At 49.0% G+C, this 12,362-nt stretch overlaps 1 protein-coding gene across 9 annotated transcripts in view; it reads left to right on the top strand.

Moving 5' to 3' along the window:
* The window catches only part of CBFA2T3 (CBFA2/RUNX1 partner transcriptional co-repressor 3), a 206,304-nt gene that overhangs the window by 74,882 nt on the left and 119,060 nt on the right, over positions 1–12,362 (top strand). For 2 of the 9 annotated variants that reach the window (XM_074201092.1, XM_074201100.1), the window contains exon 1: positions 8,454–9,303. The exons of the other annotated variants lie outside the window; for them this stretch is intronic. The gene's annotated coding sequence lies outside the window, so the exon portion shown is untranslated. Of the gene's footprint in view, positions 1–8,453; positions 9,304–12,362 lie in introns of those variants that run through there. 9 annotated transcript variants of the gene reach the window in all.

Genomic DNA, 12,362 nt, shown 5'->3' on the forward strand with positions numbered 1-12,362 from the left:
GTAAAAGTGAAGCATGAACGCCGAACTGCAAAGGGCCCTTAGAGATGGCCGAGGTCAGACCAGTGAAAGGTGGGGGGGGGGGGAGTGTTTCCTGGATATCTTTCTCAATATAACCATTCCCACACCCCCACATTTGAAGTGGGAGGTTCAATACACTGAAAGATCAGCAAGCAATGCATACTGACCTGTCACATTCCCCTGCTAGGTTCCTACTTACGCCCCTGGGGAGACCCCATACTCTAGAGCATATGTTGTTCAGTCATTTCAGTCTGACTCTGTGACCCCCATCTAAGGTTGTTGTTTGTTGTGGTTGTTGTTGCTTGCAAAGATGCAAAGATCTTTCTCTAACTCATTTTTACAGATTTGAAAACTGAGGCAAATGGGGGTAAGTGACTTGCCTAGATCAAACAGCTAATAGGTGTCTGAGGTCAGTTTTGAACTCAAGATGAGTCTTGGGGCAGCTAAGTGGCACAAGTGGATAGAGCACTGACCCCAGAGTCAGGAGGACCTGAGTTGAAATTCAGCCACAGTGTGTGACCTTGGGAAGTCACTTAATCCCATTGCCTTAAATGAATAAAATTTTAAAAAAGAAGAAGAAAAAGATGTTCTTCCTGTCTCCAAGTTCAGCCCTAGACTGTACCATGTAGCTTCCCTTAGAACACAGGTCAATCTAACATCAATGCAACAAATAGAATCAGTGGACCTGTGTTCAAATCCTGTCTCTCACATTTTGTGACCTTGGGGGAAAATAGGAGGAATGAATATAATATGCAAAAATATTAAATTCTTTGGAGAAGTATTAAAGTATTATGGCAAAGAAGGTCAAAAAAGTAAAACTATTATAGACTAGAAGATGAGAGAAGACTTCATGAAGGCGGCAGCAATTAAGTTGGTCTTTAAAGGATGAACTCCAACATCTGAAGAAGGGAAACTTGGATATAGAGAATGGCATGAGCAAAGGTATAAGGATTCAAAAGTAGAGATTCTATTCAACTGCCAGGAAGTTGTCTAGTTTGGCTTGTGCTTAAAGAATAGGAAGATGAATAAAATGATGTAAGAAACCTGGAAAGGGATGGTGGTACACATTTCATGAAGGGCCTTAGAAGCCAGGAAAAAAAATGTTATTGTTTACCAAGTAGGAAATAAAAAGCCACTGAAAATTTCTGAATAGAAAGTGATGTGACCATTCAGGATGATGATGGTGGTGGTGGTGTAGTGGTGGTGATAGTGATGATGATGATGATGCAGCAAAGGCTGAACTCATTGGTGTTCATCTCTCTTAGTCATGTGACTATTCTCTTTCCTTTCCCTTTGCCCATCTTTTCTGCTGGTGGCAGCAGGATATATTCTCTACTTCCAAGTTGGACCAAGTCTTTCCTAGGCAAACTGCCAAAGAAAAAGCATAAGGAGATACTGGTGAATAATTTTGCAATGGTGGCATTTGTATTGCTATAATCTCCTATACATTTCTTCTCAAGAGTTTAGTCCTCAGGGCCCAGGGAACTGATGTGAACAAACACATCAGAAGTGAGAGCCACAGAGGGTTGCTTTTGTTTGTGTTTTCAGAAAGAAAGGTGGGTGTTGCAAATCTAGATGGTCCTGACAAAACACATGCCTGAAAAAAAAATTCAAGTATTCATCAACTAGCAGGAATGAAAAGTGTTTTGGGAAAGTTCAGTGCTGATTCTAGGAATTCTAGAAAAGGTTAGAAAGAAAAAAAAAATTGAATTTTTCTACTTTCATGATTCCATGGCATTACTATATGTATTCCTTCTATTAACAGATTACAATCGATTCACCCTTTCTCATCTCATATAATTCTTTCAATATCATTCCATAAATCTCCCACTGAAGACCTACCCAATATACTGGAGACATTCCCCAGGTTCCTTTAACAGTGTAAAGGTACCAATTTGACTCTCCTGGAAAGGACAAAGACCTTGAAGTCAGGAAGACCTGAGTTCAAATCCAGTCTCAGATATTTACTAGTTGTGTGATCCTGGGACAGTTGCTTAATCTTTATGACTGCCTCAATTTCCCCTTCTGTAAAATTAGCAAAACAATAGCACCTGCCTCCCAAATTTGTCATGAGACTCGAATGAGACAATATTTATAAAGGGCTTTGCACAGTGTCTGGCCCAAAGGAACTTTAAAAATGCTTGTTTCCTTCCCTCCTTCCTACACTGTTATCTCTCATTCCTAGTTTCACCTTTCCTTCCTGATGTATGTTATGCTTCCTTTCTCTTGAAAATAATCATTGATAATCTCAATACATGACTGGTCTACCTCTATTTCTAGTTGCACCTTTCCTTTCTGATGTTTGTTAAGCTTCCTTTCTCTTGAAAATGATCATTGATAATCTGCCACAGCCTGATGACACTCCCCTGTATCTCTCTACTGCCCTTTGGGTCACCTGGAATTCTGATTCTTCTGAGGTCATGATGCTGTCTGCTTGTTATCTCAAGAGCACTAGACATTATAGGGACTTGGCAAATATTTGTTGAAATAAATCCTTTACATTTCCTAGCATGCTTAGGACAGGATTGGGTTATTCAGGAAAAAAGTTGCTGATTGATTGAATTGGCTATTTCTAATTCAGGAATTTGATTAGAGCTAAAGACATGAGAATTTATGGATTTGAATAGTTTGCCTGACCATCCTCCAGAGGAAAGCTGAGCATAGTGGAAAGGTGGAGAAATCAGGTAGCATTTATAAGGTCAGATCTATCACTCAGGATGTTAATATGTTCCTTCTCCCCTCAACCTCCAACTTTTCCTCTCCACTTAGTTGCACAGATCTTCAATAGATGGCAATGACCCATAAGATTATAGGATTATGAGAAGCTCTTAACTGGAGTAAGGAATTGCCTCTGACACATACTGACTACAGTCATTCTAGGGAAGGCATTTAACCTCTCAGTGGCCCAGACAGCCAAGATCATAGTTTGCAGGGAAAGTGCCATCTAGTATTGACCAAGAAAGCTCCTCATTGGGAGTTTGTACTGATGAAATTACAGCTTCAATTTTTTTTAAGGTTTTTTTTTTTTGCAAGGAAATGGGGTTAAGTGGCTTGCCCAAGTCCATACATCTGGGTAATTATTAAGTGTCTGAGCTGAATTTGAACTCAGATACTCCTGACTCCAGGGCAGGTGCTCTATCCACTGTGCCACCTAACTGCCCTACAGGTTCAATTTTTAAAAAACCTCTTGTAGGGTCATAGGATTCAGGGTTGAGAGATTTTCTTGGATCATCTTCTCCAGAGCTTTCATATTCCAGAAGAGGAAACTGAGACCTGGAAGAAATAAGTCCCTGAAGGTCATACAGGTATTAAATGGAGTAGATACTGGGTTCAAACTGAGGTATCCCCCAATGGAGATTTGTGCTCTTTGCCCTATACTACACTATCCATTTGGTAGCATAGTTATAGATTCATAGACTTAAAGCTGGAAGGAATCTTGGAGGTCCACAAGTTCATCCTGTCCCTTTTGCCAATAAGCAAACTGAGACCAGAGGTTTACATGACTTACTTAAAGTTCAGACAGAAAGTAAATAGTGTAAGTGTCACTTGAATCCAGATCCTCTGACATGAAACCCAGCTTACATTTCCACTGGTTATATTTCTACCTTTTAATTGTAATATTCAATTCAGAGAGAGAATATTAAAGAATTACTCACCAAGAGTCAGGGTTCAAACTCCTCTTTACTCACTTTCCAATTTCTTTTAGATATAGTTAAATTGCTTCAGGCCCTGGGGCTAGAGAGCTGTCTAATTTTTATGCATTTTTGGAATGTGATGTGTGATGATTTCACAGTGGTTGGTTTTTTTTTAATTTCTCAGTTGTCAAGCCAATGTTTTTTGCTACCTGTTTTAATGAGTTAAGTTGCAAACAGAAAAATCCAGAAATTTAACTCTTTTCAAGGTACAGAGCTTTAATGGTCAAATAATGGACTAATACTAGCAGGAAATTTAAAAAAAATGTATTAAATGAGGTGAAAGGAAGTCTGAAGTAGTGGATAAGAGAGTTTTCCCTGGACCCATTTCTGCCATATACCTAGTGACTGTATGATCACTTTAGTCCTAGCAGAGGTGTCAAATTTCTTGCAAAAACTGGGGAGATGACCTCAAATATTTAATAATTACCTAGTTGTGTGACCTTGGACAAGTCACTTAACCCCATTACCTTGCAAAACCAAAAAAAAAAAAGACTGGAGTTAGCAGTCTAACTGAATTACAATGTCATTTCATGCTAGAGTGCATTTCTTCCTCTCTGTGATCTCCTAGAATCCTTCAAAGCTCAGTTCAGGTGTTCTATCTTATGGAAAGCCCTTACTACAGGAAATTAATGCTATCTTCTTCCTCAGACTATCTTGGACTTAATTGTTGTATTGGATAATGTGCATGGAAGCTCCTAGAGGGAAGAGCCATTTAAAATATTGTTTTCCTTCATGTCCCCCAGAGTCCAGCACTAATGCCACTGAACCCTAGCTCAGACCCTCCTTTCATCACCTTCCTCATGTCCAGATTATGGCAAAAACCTATAAAGTCTCTCCCCACAGCTACCAAAGTGATCTTCCCAAAGTGAAATTGTAAACTTAATAAATTTCAGTGGTTCCTTATTATCTCCAAAAATATTATATTAAATATAAAATTCTCTGTTTGGCATTCAAAGTCCTTCAAAAACCTCTCCACCTTCTAATCACACTAACTCTGTGATTCTGTAACACTGACTTTCTTGCTATTTCTAGAATGAAACTCTCAGCATTTTCACTGGCTGTGCTCCACTCCTGAAATGTTCTCCCACCTCATCTTTACTTCTTGGATTCCCTGGCTTCCTTCAAGTCCCAGCTAAAATCCCATCTTCTGTAAGAAGCCTTTCCTGATCCTTCTTAGAGCTAGTGTCTACCCTCCATAGGTCATCTCCAATTTATTCTGGATGTAGGTTGTTCATAAATAGTTGTCTCTCCCATTAGATTGTTAGCTCCTTGAGGGCAGGGACTGTTTTTTGTCTCTCTTTTTTTAAATTTTCAGGGCTTACTGTTTTTTCATAGATGGGGAAAGATCAGGAGACTTTAGAACTGTGCCTGTCTTCTCTCTGCCATCTTGGCCAGAAGTCTCTTGTCCTTCATTCTCAAAGAAGACCATGACAAGGTGATGACATGACAAGCAAATGAATTGGATTTCAGGGTGGTGTGCTAAGTCAACAGCTCCACTTTGTCTTCTAGAGTCATCCTGGTCCAGTGGCCAGATATAAAGCAGTAAGACTGAAGATGGCCCTGGAAGTGAGGCAATTAGGGTTAAGTGACTTGCCCAGGGTCACACAGTTAGTAAGTGTCAAGAGTCTGAGGCATAGTAGATAAAGCACTGACCCTGAAGTCAGGAGGATCTGAGTTCAAATCTAACCTAAGACACTAGCTATATGACCCTGGGCAAGTCACTTAATTCTGATCAGTAAGTATTGAGTTTAGTCCCAGTCCTCCTCCGATATTAGAATGATGTGAATTTGGCCAAGTTAGTCCAGTTCAATTCACTAAACATATATTGTGTCAACTCCATATAAGAAAGGTGTTGTGTTAAATGCTGGAAGGCAACTGCTGACAAAGAACCTGTTTTCTAAAAACCTATAGGCTACTGGCAGGATGTGAAAAGTACACAAATATAGAATCATGTAAAATAAGGTATGTGAGGACAAAGAAGAGATCCAAAGTCCTTGGAAAATGTAGAGACAGAGACTAGGTCATTATTAGAATCCAAACTTCTAGAGGGAGTGTGTCTTTGTGTTTCTTTGTGTTTCCACAGTGCCTATCTATACCTCATAGTAGATGTTTAAATGAGAAAAGAGGAGGATCAGGGAAGGTTTTGTGGAGGAAATTGTGCTGGAGCTGAGGTCTGAAAAGCTGAGTGGAGGACTAGTCTTCCAGGGATTGAGAAAAATAAGTCTGTGGGAATGCATGTCTTCATCTGTTAAAGGAGCAGGAATGAGCCCTGCCTTCCCCTTTGGAGGAGAGGGGGGTGCTGAGAATCAGATGGAAGGATTTGAAGGAGTGAGGGGAATAAAGTCCTCACCAAAAAGTCAGATCTTGCCTGCCCACCTTCCTGGGTAACTGTGAGCCTCCTAATAAGCAAGCTGCAGAGCTTTGCATATATAATAATAATAGTAATAATAATAATGCTTTACATTGTAGAATATCTACAGTTTTCAAGTTACTTTCATACCTGTTATTCTGATTATTCTGATTATTATTACTGTGGTTTGGAACCATGTTAGGGACCATGGGAGACAGTCCCTAGAATGGATTGTTGATAATATCACTCAAGGCTCCTGGAGGTCACCATAATTCACCTAGGATGGCAGCAACAGGAATCAGAGCTAATGGAAGGACCAGGGACCAGGGGACAGAGTCTGACCCACCCTGAGAAGAGAGGAAGGAAGAGGGCCTATTGTTTTATTTTCGCTAGTGGGGAACTGGGGATCTTGGGGCCTTCGACTGTAGGTTTGTGTCATAGGCTATGTAAATGAGTGACCTGCATCTCCAGGACCGGGCATTGGGAATTTTCATTTTTGCACCGTTAGCAATGAAACCCCAACCTCCCTCTGAGAAAATGAGGGGGTGGGGGAGGGGAGGGGGCAAAGGAAGAGGCACTTCAGAGAAATGCAGAAACCAGATTACATTTGAGCATCTGAGACGGCGCCCACAAAATGCTTTGAGCTCTCCGGGGCTGTGGGGGAGGGGAGGCTTTCGACGAGAAGGCAAGGAGGCAGGGAGGGAGGCTTTGGGGAAAGAGAGAGCAGAAGTAAAGGACTTGGGAGACAGGGGCAGAGGCTTTGGGGGATTTCTGAACATTAAATGAATAACATGCAAATAGTATGCAAAGTGATATGCAAATGAGAGAGGGCCGGAGGGCCAAGCCGGGGAGAGTGGAATCCTGTACCCCCCCCCTTTTTTTCTTTTTTCATCATTAAAGCTGTGGACCTGCGACGCGACAGAGGATATTGTCTGACATCTGTTGTGGGGGATGCAGCCGGCGGAGCCCCGGCTGCTGCAGTGGGAGAGCGCCCTCTGCAGGCCGCGCCGCGCACAGGCCGGGGGCGGCCGGGGAGGCTGCTGGGGGCCCCGGGAGCGGAGAGGTGGGAGACAGATAGACGGCGTGGGGAGCCGGCTGGGGCTGGGGGGTGGGGGAGGGGCGCATCTCGGAAAAGCGAGGAGGAGGAGGAGGAGGAGGAGGAGGAGGAGGAGGAGGAGGGGAGGAGGGGAGGAAAATAAACAAGAAAAAGAAGAGGGGGGGAAGAAAGGAGTATGCGCCCCCCCTTCCCCTCTCCTCCTGGACCTCAAGCATCACGGAGAAATAAGCCCCGGGAAGTGGCCCCGCAAAACTCCGAGGTGAATGTGCTGGGCGGAGTGCGGCGGCCGCGCTAAGTGGGGGGAGTGGGGCCCCCCAAGTCTGCTTCTGCCCGCGCGGATCCCCGCCGCCCCCGAAAGGGGCAGGGAGAGCCCCCCCCGGGGCGAGGCGGACTCGCCACGCCGGTCCCCTCCGGGGCCCGCGGCGGGGGCCCGCGTTGGCGGAGCCGGGGGGCCCCGGGGCCGCGGGGGCTGCGGGAGAGAGCAGAGGCGGGCAGGGCCGGCGGGCCGGGGCCGGCCGGGGAGGCGGGAGAGGGGGGGCCGCCGCGGGGGAGGCTCCCTGGGCCCTCCCCCCCGCCGCGCACACGCACTCCCCCAGACTCACACTCACCCCCGCGCGCCCGCGCGCACGCACGCACACACTCGCACACTCACACTCAGACACACTCGCTCACACACGCTCGCAGCAGTCTGCTGCCGGCTGCCAGCCGCGCTCTCCTCGGCTCTCTCTCGGGCGGCCCCGGAAGGCTGGGGCCGGGCCAGCGCGCTTGGGCCGGGGAGCCCCGCCAGGGGCCGGCCGGGAGGGGCGCGTCCGGGCCGGGGGCGGCGAGCGGCTCCGGGCGCCCGGCCAGCCGAGCCCCCGGAGCGGGGGCAGCCGCGGCGGCGCGCGGGGCGCCCCCAAGTTGCCAGGACACGCGCCAGATGGCCGTGGCGAGGGGAGCCGGAGGGCAGCCCCGGTGGCCACAGCGCCGGCAGCAGAGGCGCCCGCCGCGGCGGCTGTCCTCCATGCGCTGAGCCGGACCCCGCGCCGCCGGACCTCAGCGAGTCGGGGACCTCCAGCCGCCGGACCTCAGCGAGTCGGGGACCCCCAGCCGCCGGACCCGAGTCGGGGACCCCCGGCCGCCGGACCCTCAGCCGCCGGACCCGAGCCGGGGACCCCCAGCCACAGGACCCCCCCCCCCCAGCCGGGGACCCCCAGCCACCGGACCCCAGCCGGGGCCCCGAGCCGCAGGCGGCCGCAGCGCGCACGGCCCGGGGCCGCTGAGCAGAGCGCTCCGAGCGCACCCCGGCCCGACGCGGGACGGGAGCCGCAGCCCTCCCGGGCCTCCCCGCGCCCGGAGCCCAGCCGCGCGCCCGCCGCCCGCCCCGGAGACCGGGAAGAGGGGACGCCCCCTCGGCCCATGGCTTGACCCGGGGCGCCCAGCCGCCCGCGGCCGCGGAGAGCCGGTGCGCCCCGGGGAGGCGCCCGAGGGCGGGAGAAGGAAGGCCCTGGATGGGCGAAGGCGGCCGGGCAGGTGGAGCAGCAGCCGCGGCGCAGAGGGGAAGGCGGAGGCAGCGAGCGCGGGGCGGGCGCCGCCAGTGCCCGTGAGACAGGCGGCCCCCGCGCCGCCCAGAGACGCCCCGAGACCAAAGAGCCGGGAAGCCCGCCGCGGCCCCGCCGCCCGCCCCGCGCGGCCAGGGGGGCCACCGACAGGTCTTCTTGGGAAGTCTTTTGTATAGACTTTCCCCCCTCGGAAAGGGGAAGGGCGCGCGTCGGCTGGAGGAGCCCAGGACCGGGCTGGCGGGAGCGGGTGGGGATCCTGCGGGAAGGAACCTGCCCGTGCGTGCCCTTCGCCTGGGGAGCCGGACAGAGCGAGCTGGGCTGGGCCGGGCCGGGTCTGGCCGGGAGGAGCGCGAAGGGGCCGGGCCGCCGGAGCATGGGACGGGCAGCGGCGCCTGCTCTCCGCGATTCGGACCTGCGCTTTTCCAGAACCCGAAGCTCCCCGGGGTGGTGAGGGGAAAAGACTGGAGACTTCAGCGCTCTCCCCGCCTCCACCTCCGATCGCCCCCGCACCCTGAAAATTGAGCCCCCCTTTTTTTCTGTTCACGACAATTGCAAATAAGTTAAGGAAAAAAAGGAAAGCCACTTCTGGATTCCTGGTTGCGATTGGGAAGTTACCTCGCATCTCCGCCAGACCTCAGGACAGTAAGTCATCTTGTCCCCCACCCCCATCTCCTGTCGTGGCCTTCCTGCATCCCTCACCCCGCCGGGAATACCCCACCCCACCGGGCTGCCCTCCAGCCATCTTGCCGCCGCTACCCCCCCCAGCCCCCTTCAGATGCCATCGCTGGGCATGGATGAGGGGAGGAGGTTGGCAGTCCTACCAACCAACTCTCCCTCCTCCACCACCTCCCCCAGTCTGAGAGTTTGTAAACTTTTTGTTTCCCTGCCAATGTGTGGGGAAATCACTCCTCTCCCCGGCTCCACGCAGAGGTGGGGGGTGCCTGGGGGGCTGCCCAGAGGTTGCCAGGAGAGGGCTGCTTGTCTTCAAACTAAAGCTGGCAGCAACCTTTGGAGTGGGGGGACCATGGGAAAGGGAGGTGCAGAAGGACTGATGAGATGGGAAGGGTGCTTGACAAAGATGTTCCCTTCCCCTCCCCCTAGATAAGGGAGCCCATGGGAGCAGACCGGTGGGCAAGGCTGCAGATTGTTGGGTAAAGGAGCTAGCACATTTTAGCTCTGGCTGATGGGTCATTGACACTGGCAGCTGGCTCCCTGAGCAGTCCTTCAAATAGGACTTCCCCTGGGCAAGATGAGAAAATAATTCCCACTGGCTGGAGAAGTGGAGGCCCAGGCCCTGGTCTGACCCTCCATCATTCAGAAGGCTACTAGACAGTAAGCAGCTTTCAAGGAGCCCAAGAGAGGTTCCTACCCATCACAAGTAGGGAGGTTGGTACCTCCTGGTGACTCAGTTTAGGTGCCACTTCAAGTTGTTTTTTGGGGGGGGGAGTAAATATCCCCAGCATCGCTGGACTAATGATTTTATTTTAATGAACCTCTATTTGTAAAGGACTCAGGCATAGGATTGGGGGTGGTAGGAGCCATGTTGAGGGAAGTCTGAGCAGACTCGGGACAGATGGCTGGGAATCCAGCCCCAGACAACCCTTCACAGAGCAGAAGGTATAGAGAAGGCTGGTAGCTGTTGGGCTCTGAACACACAGAGTCTTAAATGTAATATATTTCTTAAATAGAGGTGACACCCCCTAAACTGAAGCCTCCACCTGTTAGGCTAACAGGAGGTGGTAGAGGGAAGAGAGTTGACTTCTAATGTCAGATGGTCAAGGAACACAAGAAATTTTTTTTACATAGTTTTCTTTGGAAATAATTTATTTGTTTCTGAGGGGGATCAGCAGAGAGATGACCATCCAGACTGAATAACTGACCTAAGGGCAGGCTCTACCACCCCACCCTTTAGCCTTCCTCCTGTTAATCCTGGGGTGTGTTCCTTCCCCGGACACAGATGCCAAAGTCTGCAGATCTGGCCAAGACCTCTCAAAAAGACAGGCAAATGAAACCAGTTATTCCCCAAGTAGATGATTGGCCCAAAGTTTAAATAGCTTATCATAAATCTTGGCTAAAATTCTGACCATGAAAGAGGTAGATTGGTTTAGATTTTAAGAGATTTGAGTCCCCTAGATGTTTCAGATTGCAGCCAGCCTGTGGCATCCTTTTCAAGATGGGAAAAAGACCAGGAAGTGCCTGTCAACAGTTATCGGCAACTTTTTGGAAGGATGACGCAGTGAAAGGCCACAAGAGGATGTAAAAGCTTTGGATCCACTCCATGATGTGTCATTTACCACTCCCCACCCCCTTCCTCCAGCCCTTCCTTCCCCTTCCATGGTAGAGACTGGAATAACTCTGTTTGGTCCAATAAAATATCAAAGCTGGCTGCCTAAGAAAAGCTATTTGCAGTAAGAGTTTTGTTTTGGGCCGTTGCTGAAACCATGTCTCAAGTATATTATTTTGAGCTGGACGACTGAAAAGTTGCCACTCCATTACACCCAATAAATTTAAAATGAAGGGAAAAAGAAATTCTTGGAATAATACCTAGGTTAGTAACAGATGTGCAAAGTCTGAGCAAACAGAGGAAGAAAGAGATGGTGACAGACAGCAACAGGGAGGGGAAGAGAGGATATGACATTAGAACCAATTTACTGGAGAAATCGATCTCTCTTGGGACACTCCTTGATCTATCATGTGATTAGAAAAAGAAAGGAAGGAAAAAAGATTATGTGAGCTACCTAGAGCTTCAGAACCATGGTCTTATTGTATGAGAATGCCAAGCTATATCAGACAGCAGCAGCAGTAGCCCAAGTTGGTGACCAGTTGGATTCTATGCAGATGGTGGGAGAGCCAGCCAGGCAGGTGGAACTGAGGAAGACAGCCTTGGGCTGCCTCCCTGGAGCTCAGCCCCCTCGAACATCTTACTCAGCTCCTGAGTTATTTGCATAATTGGGTTACCACCTCCAGGAAATATCTTTCATTTGGCTTCACATATTTTCATTTCTGCATGACTGGAAGAAATTCATTTTCCTTCCTACGCGAAGATCTGGAGCTGTTGCTGCCAGCCTTGGTCACCTACACTCTCCCTACCTTTGGCCAGCCTTTTGGAGAGAGGCAGCCAGTCTTCTTGGACTGATGCTTCTTCCTTGGCAGGGAGGGGTGTGGGTTGGTTCCCTCCCCTACCCCAGTGAGGAAGAAGACAAGGAGGCAACTCTTTGTTTTCAATTATGGAATGGATGCTCCATTTAGTACTTTGCTTTTGTTCAAAGATCTTACCATCATAGAAGGAGGAGACATTCTGTAAATCTGATTTCAAATTCTTGGCGCCGACTCTTAACTAACTTTAAGACTGTCCATAAAGCATTTCATTTGAACCTTGTTTGTAATCTGTAAAATGGGAAGACAGATATTCTCACCATTTACCTCATAAGATTATCAGTACTTGGGAAACCTTAAAGTGAGTGGCTTCTGCTTCACAAGAACTATTGCAGTCCAAGGTTTGGGGAGAACTTGCTTGGAGATGATGTTGAGGGAATTTTTGGTCCAATGTGTCTTAAATGAGAACTGGGGGGGGGTTCCCTCCCAATTCTGTTGGTCTGTGATAGAAATAAGAGTTGTTATCATTCTATGTAACAGCATCATAGTATAGTTAGAGTTACAAGGCATCTTGGATATCCTCTAACCCCACTCTGACTTTACAA

This window comes from Macrotis lagotis, chromosome 1 (genome assembly GCF_037893015.1).
Source record: "Macrotis lagotis isolate mMagLag1 chromosome 1, bilby.v1.9.chrom.fasta, whole genome shotgun sequence".
NCBI classification, from domain to species: Eukaryota; Metazoa; Chordata; class Mammalia; order Peramelemorphia; family Peramelidae; genus Macrotis; species Macrotis lagotis.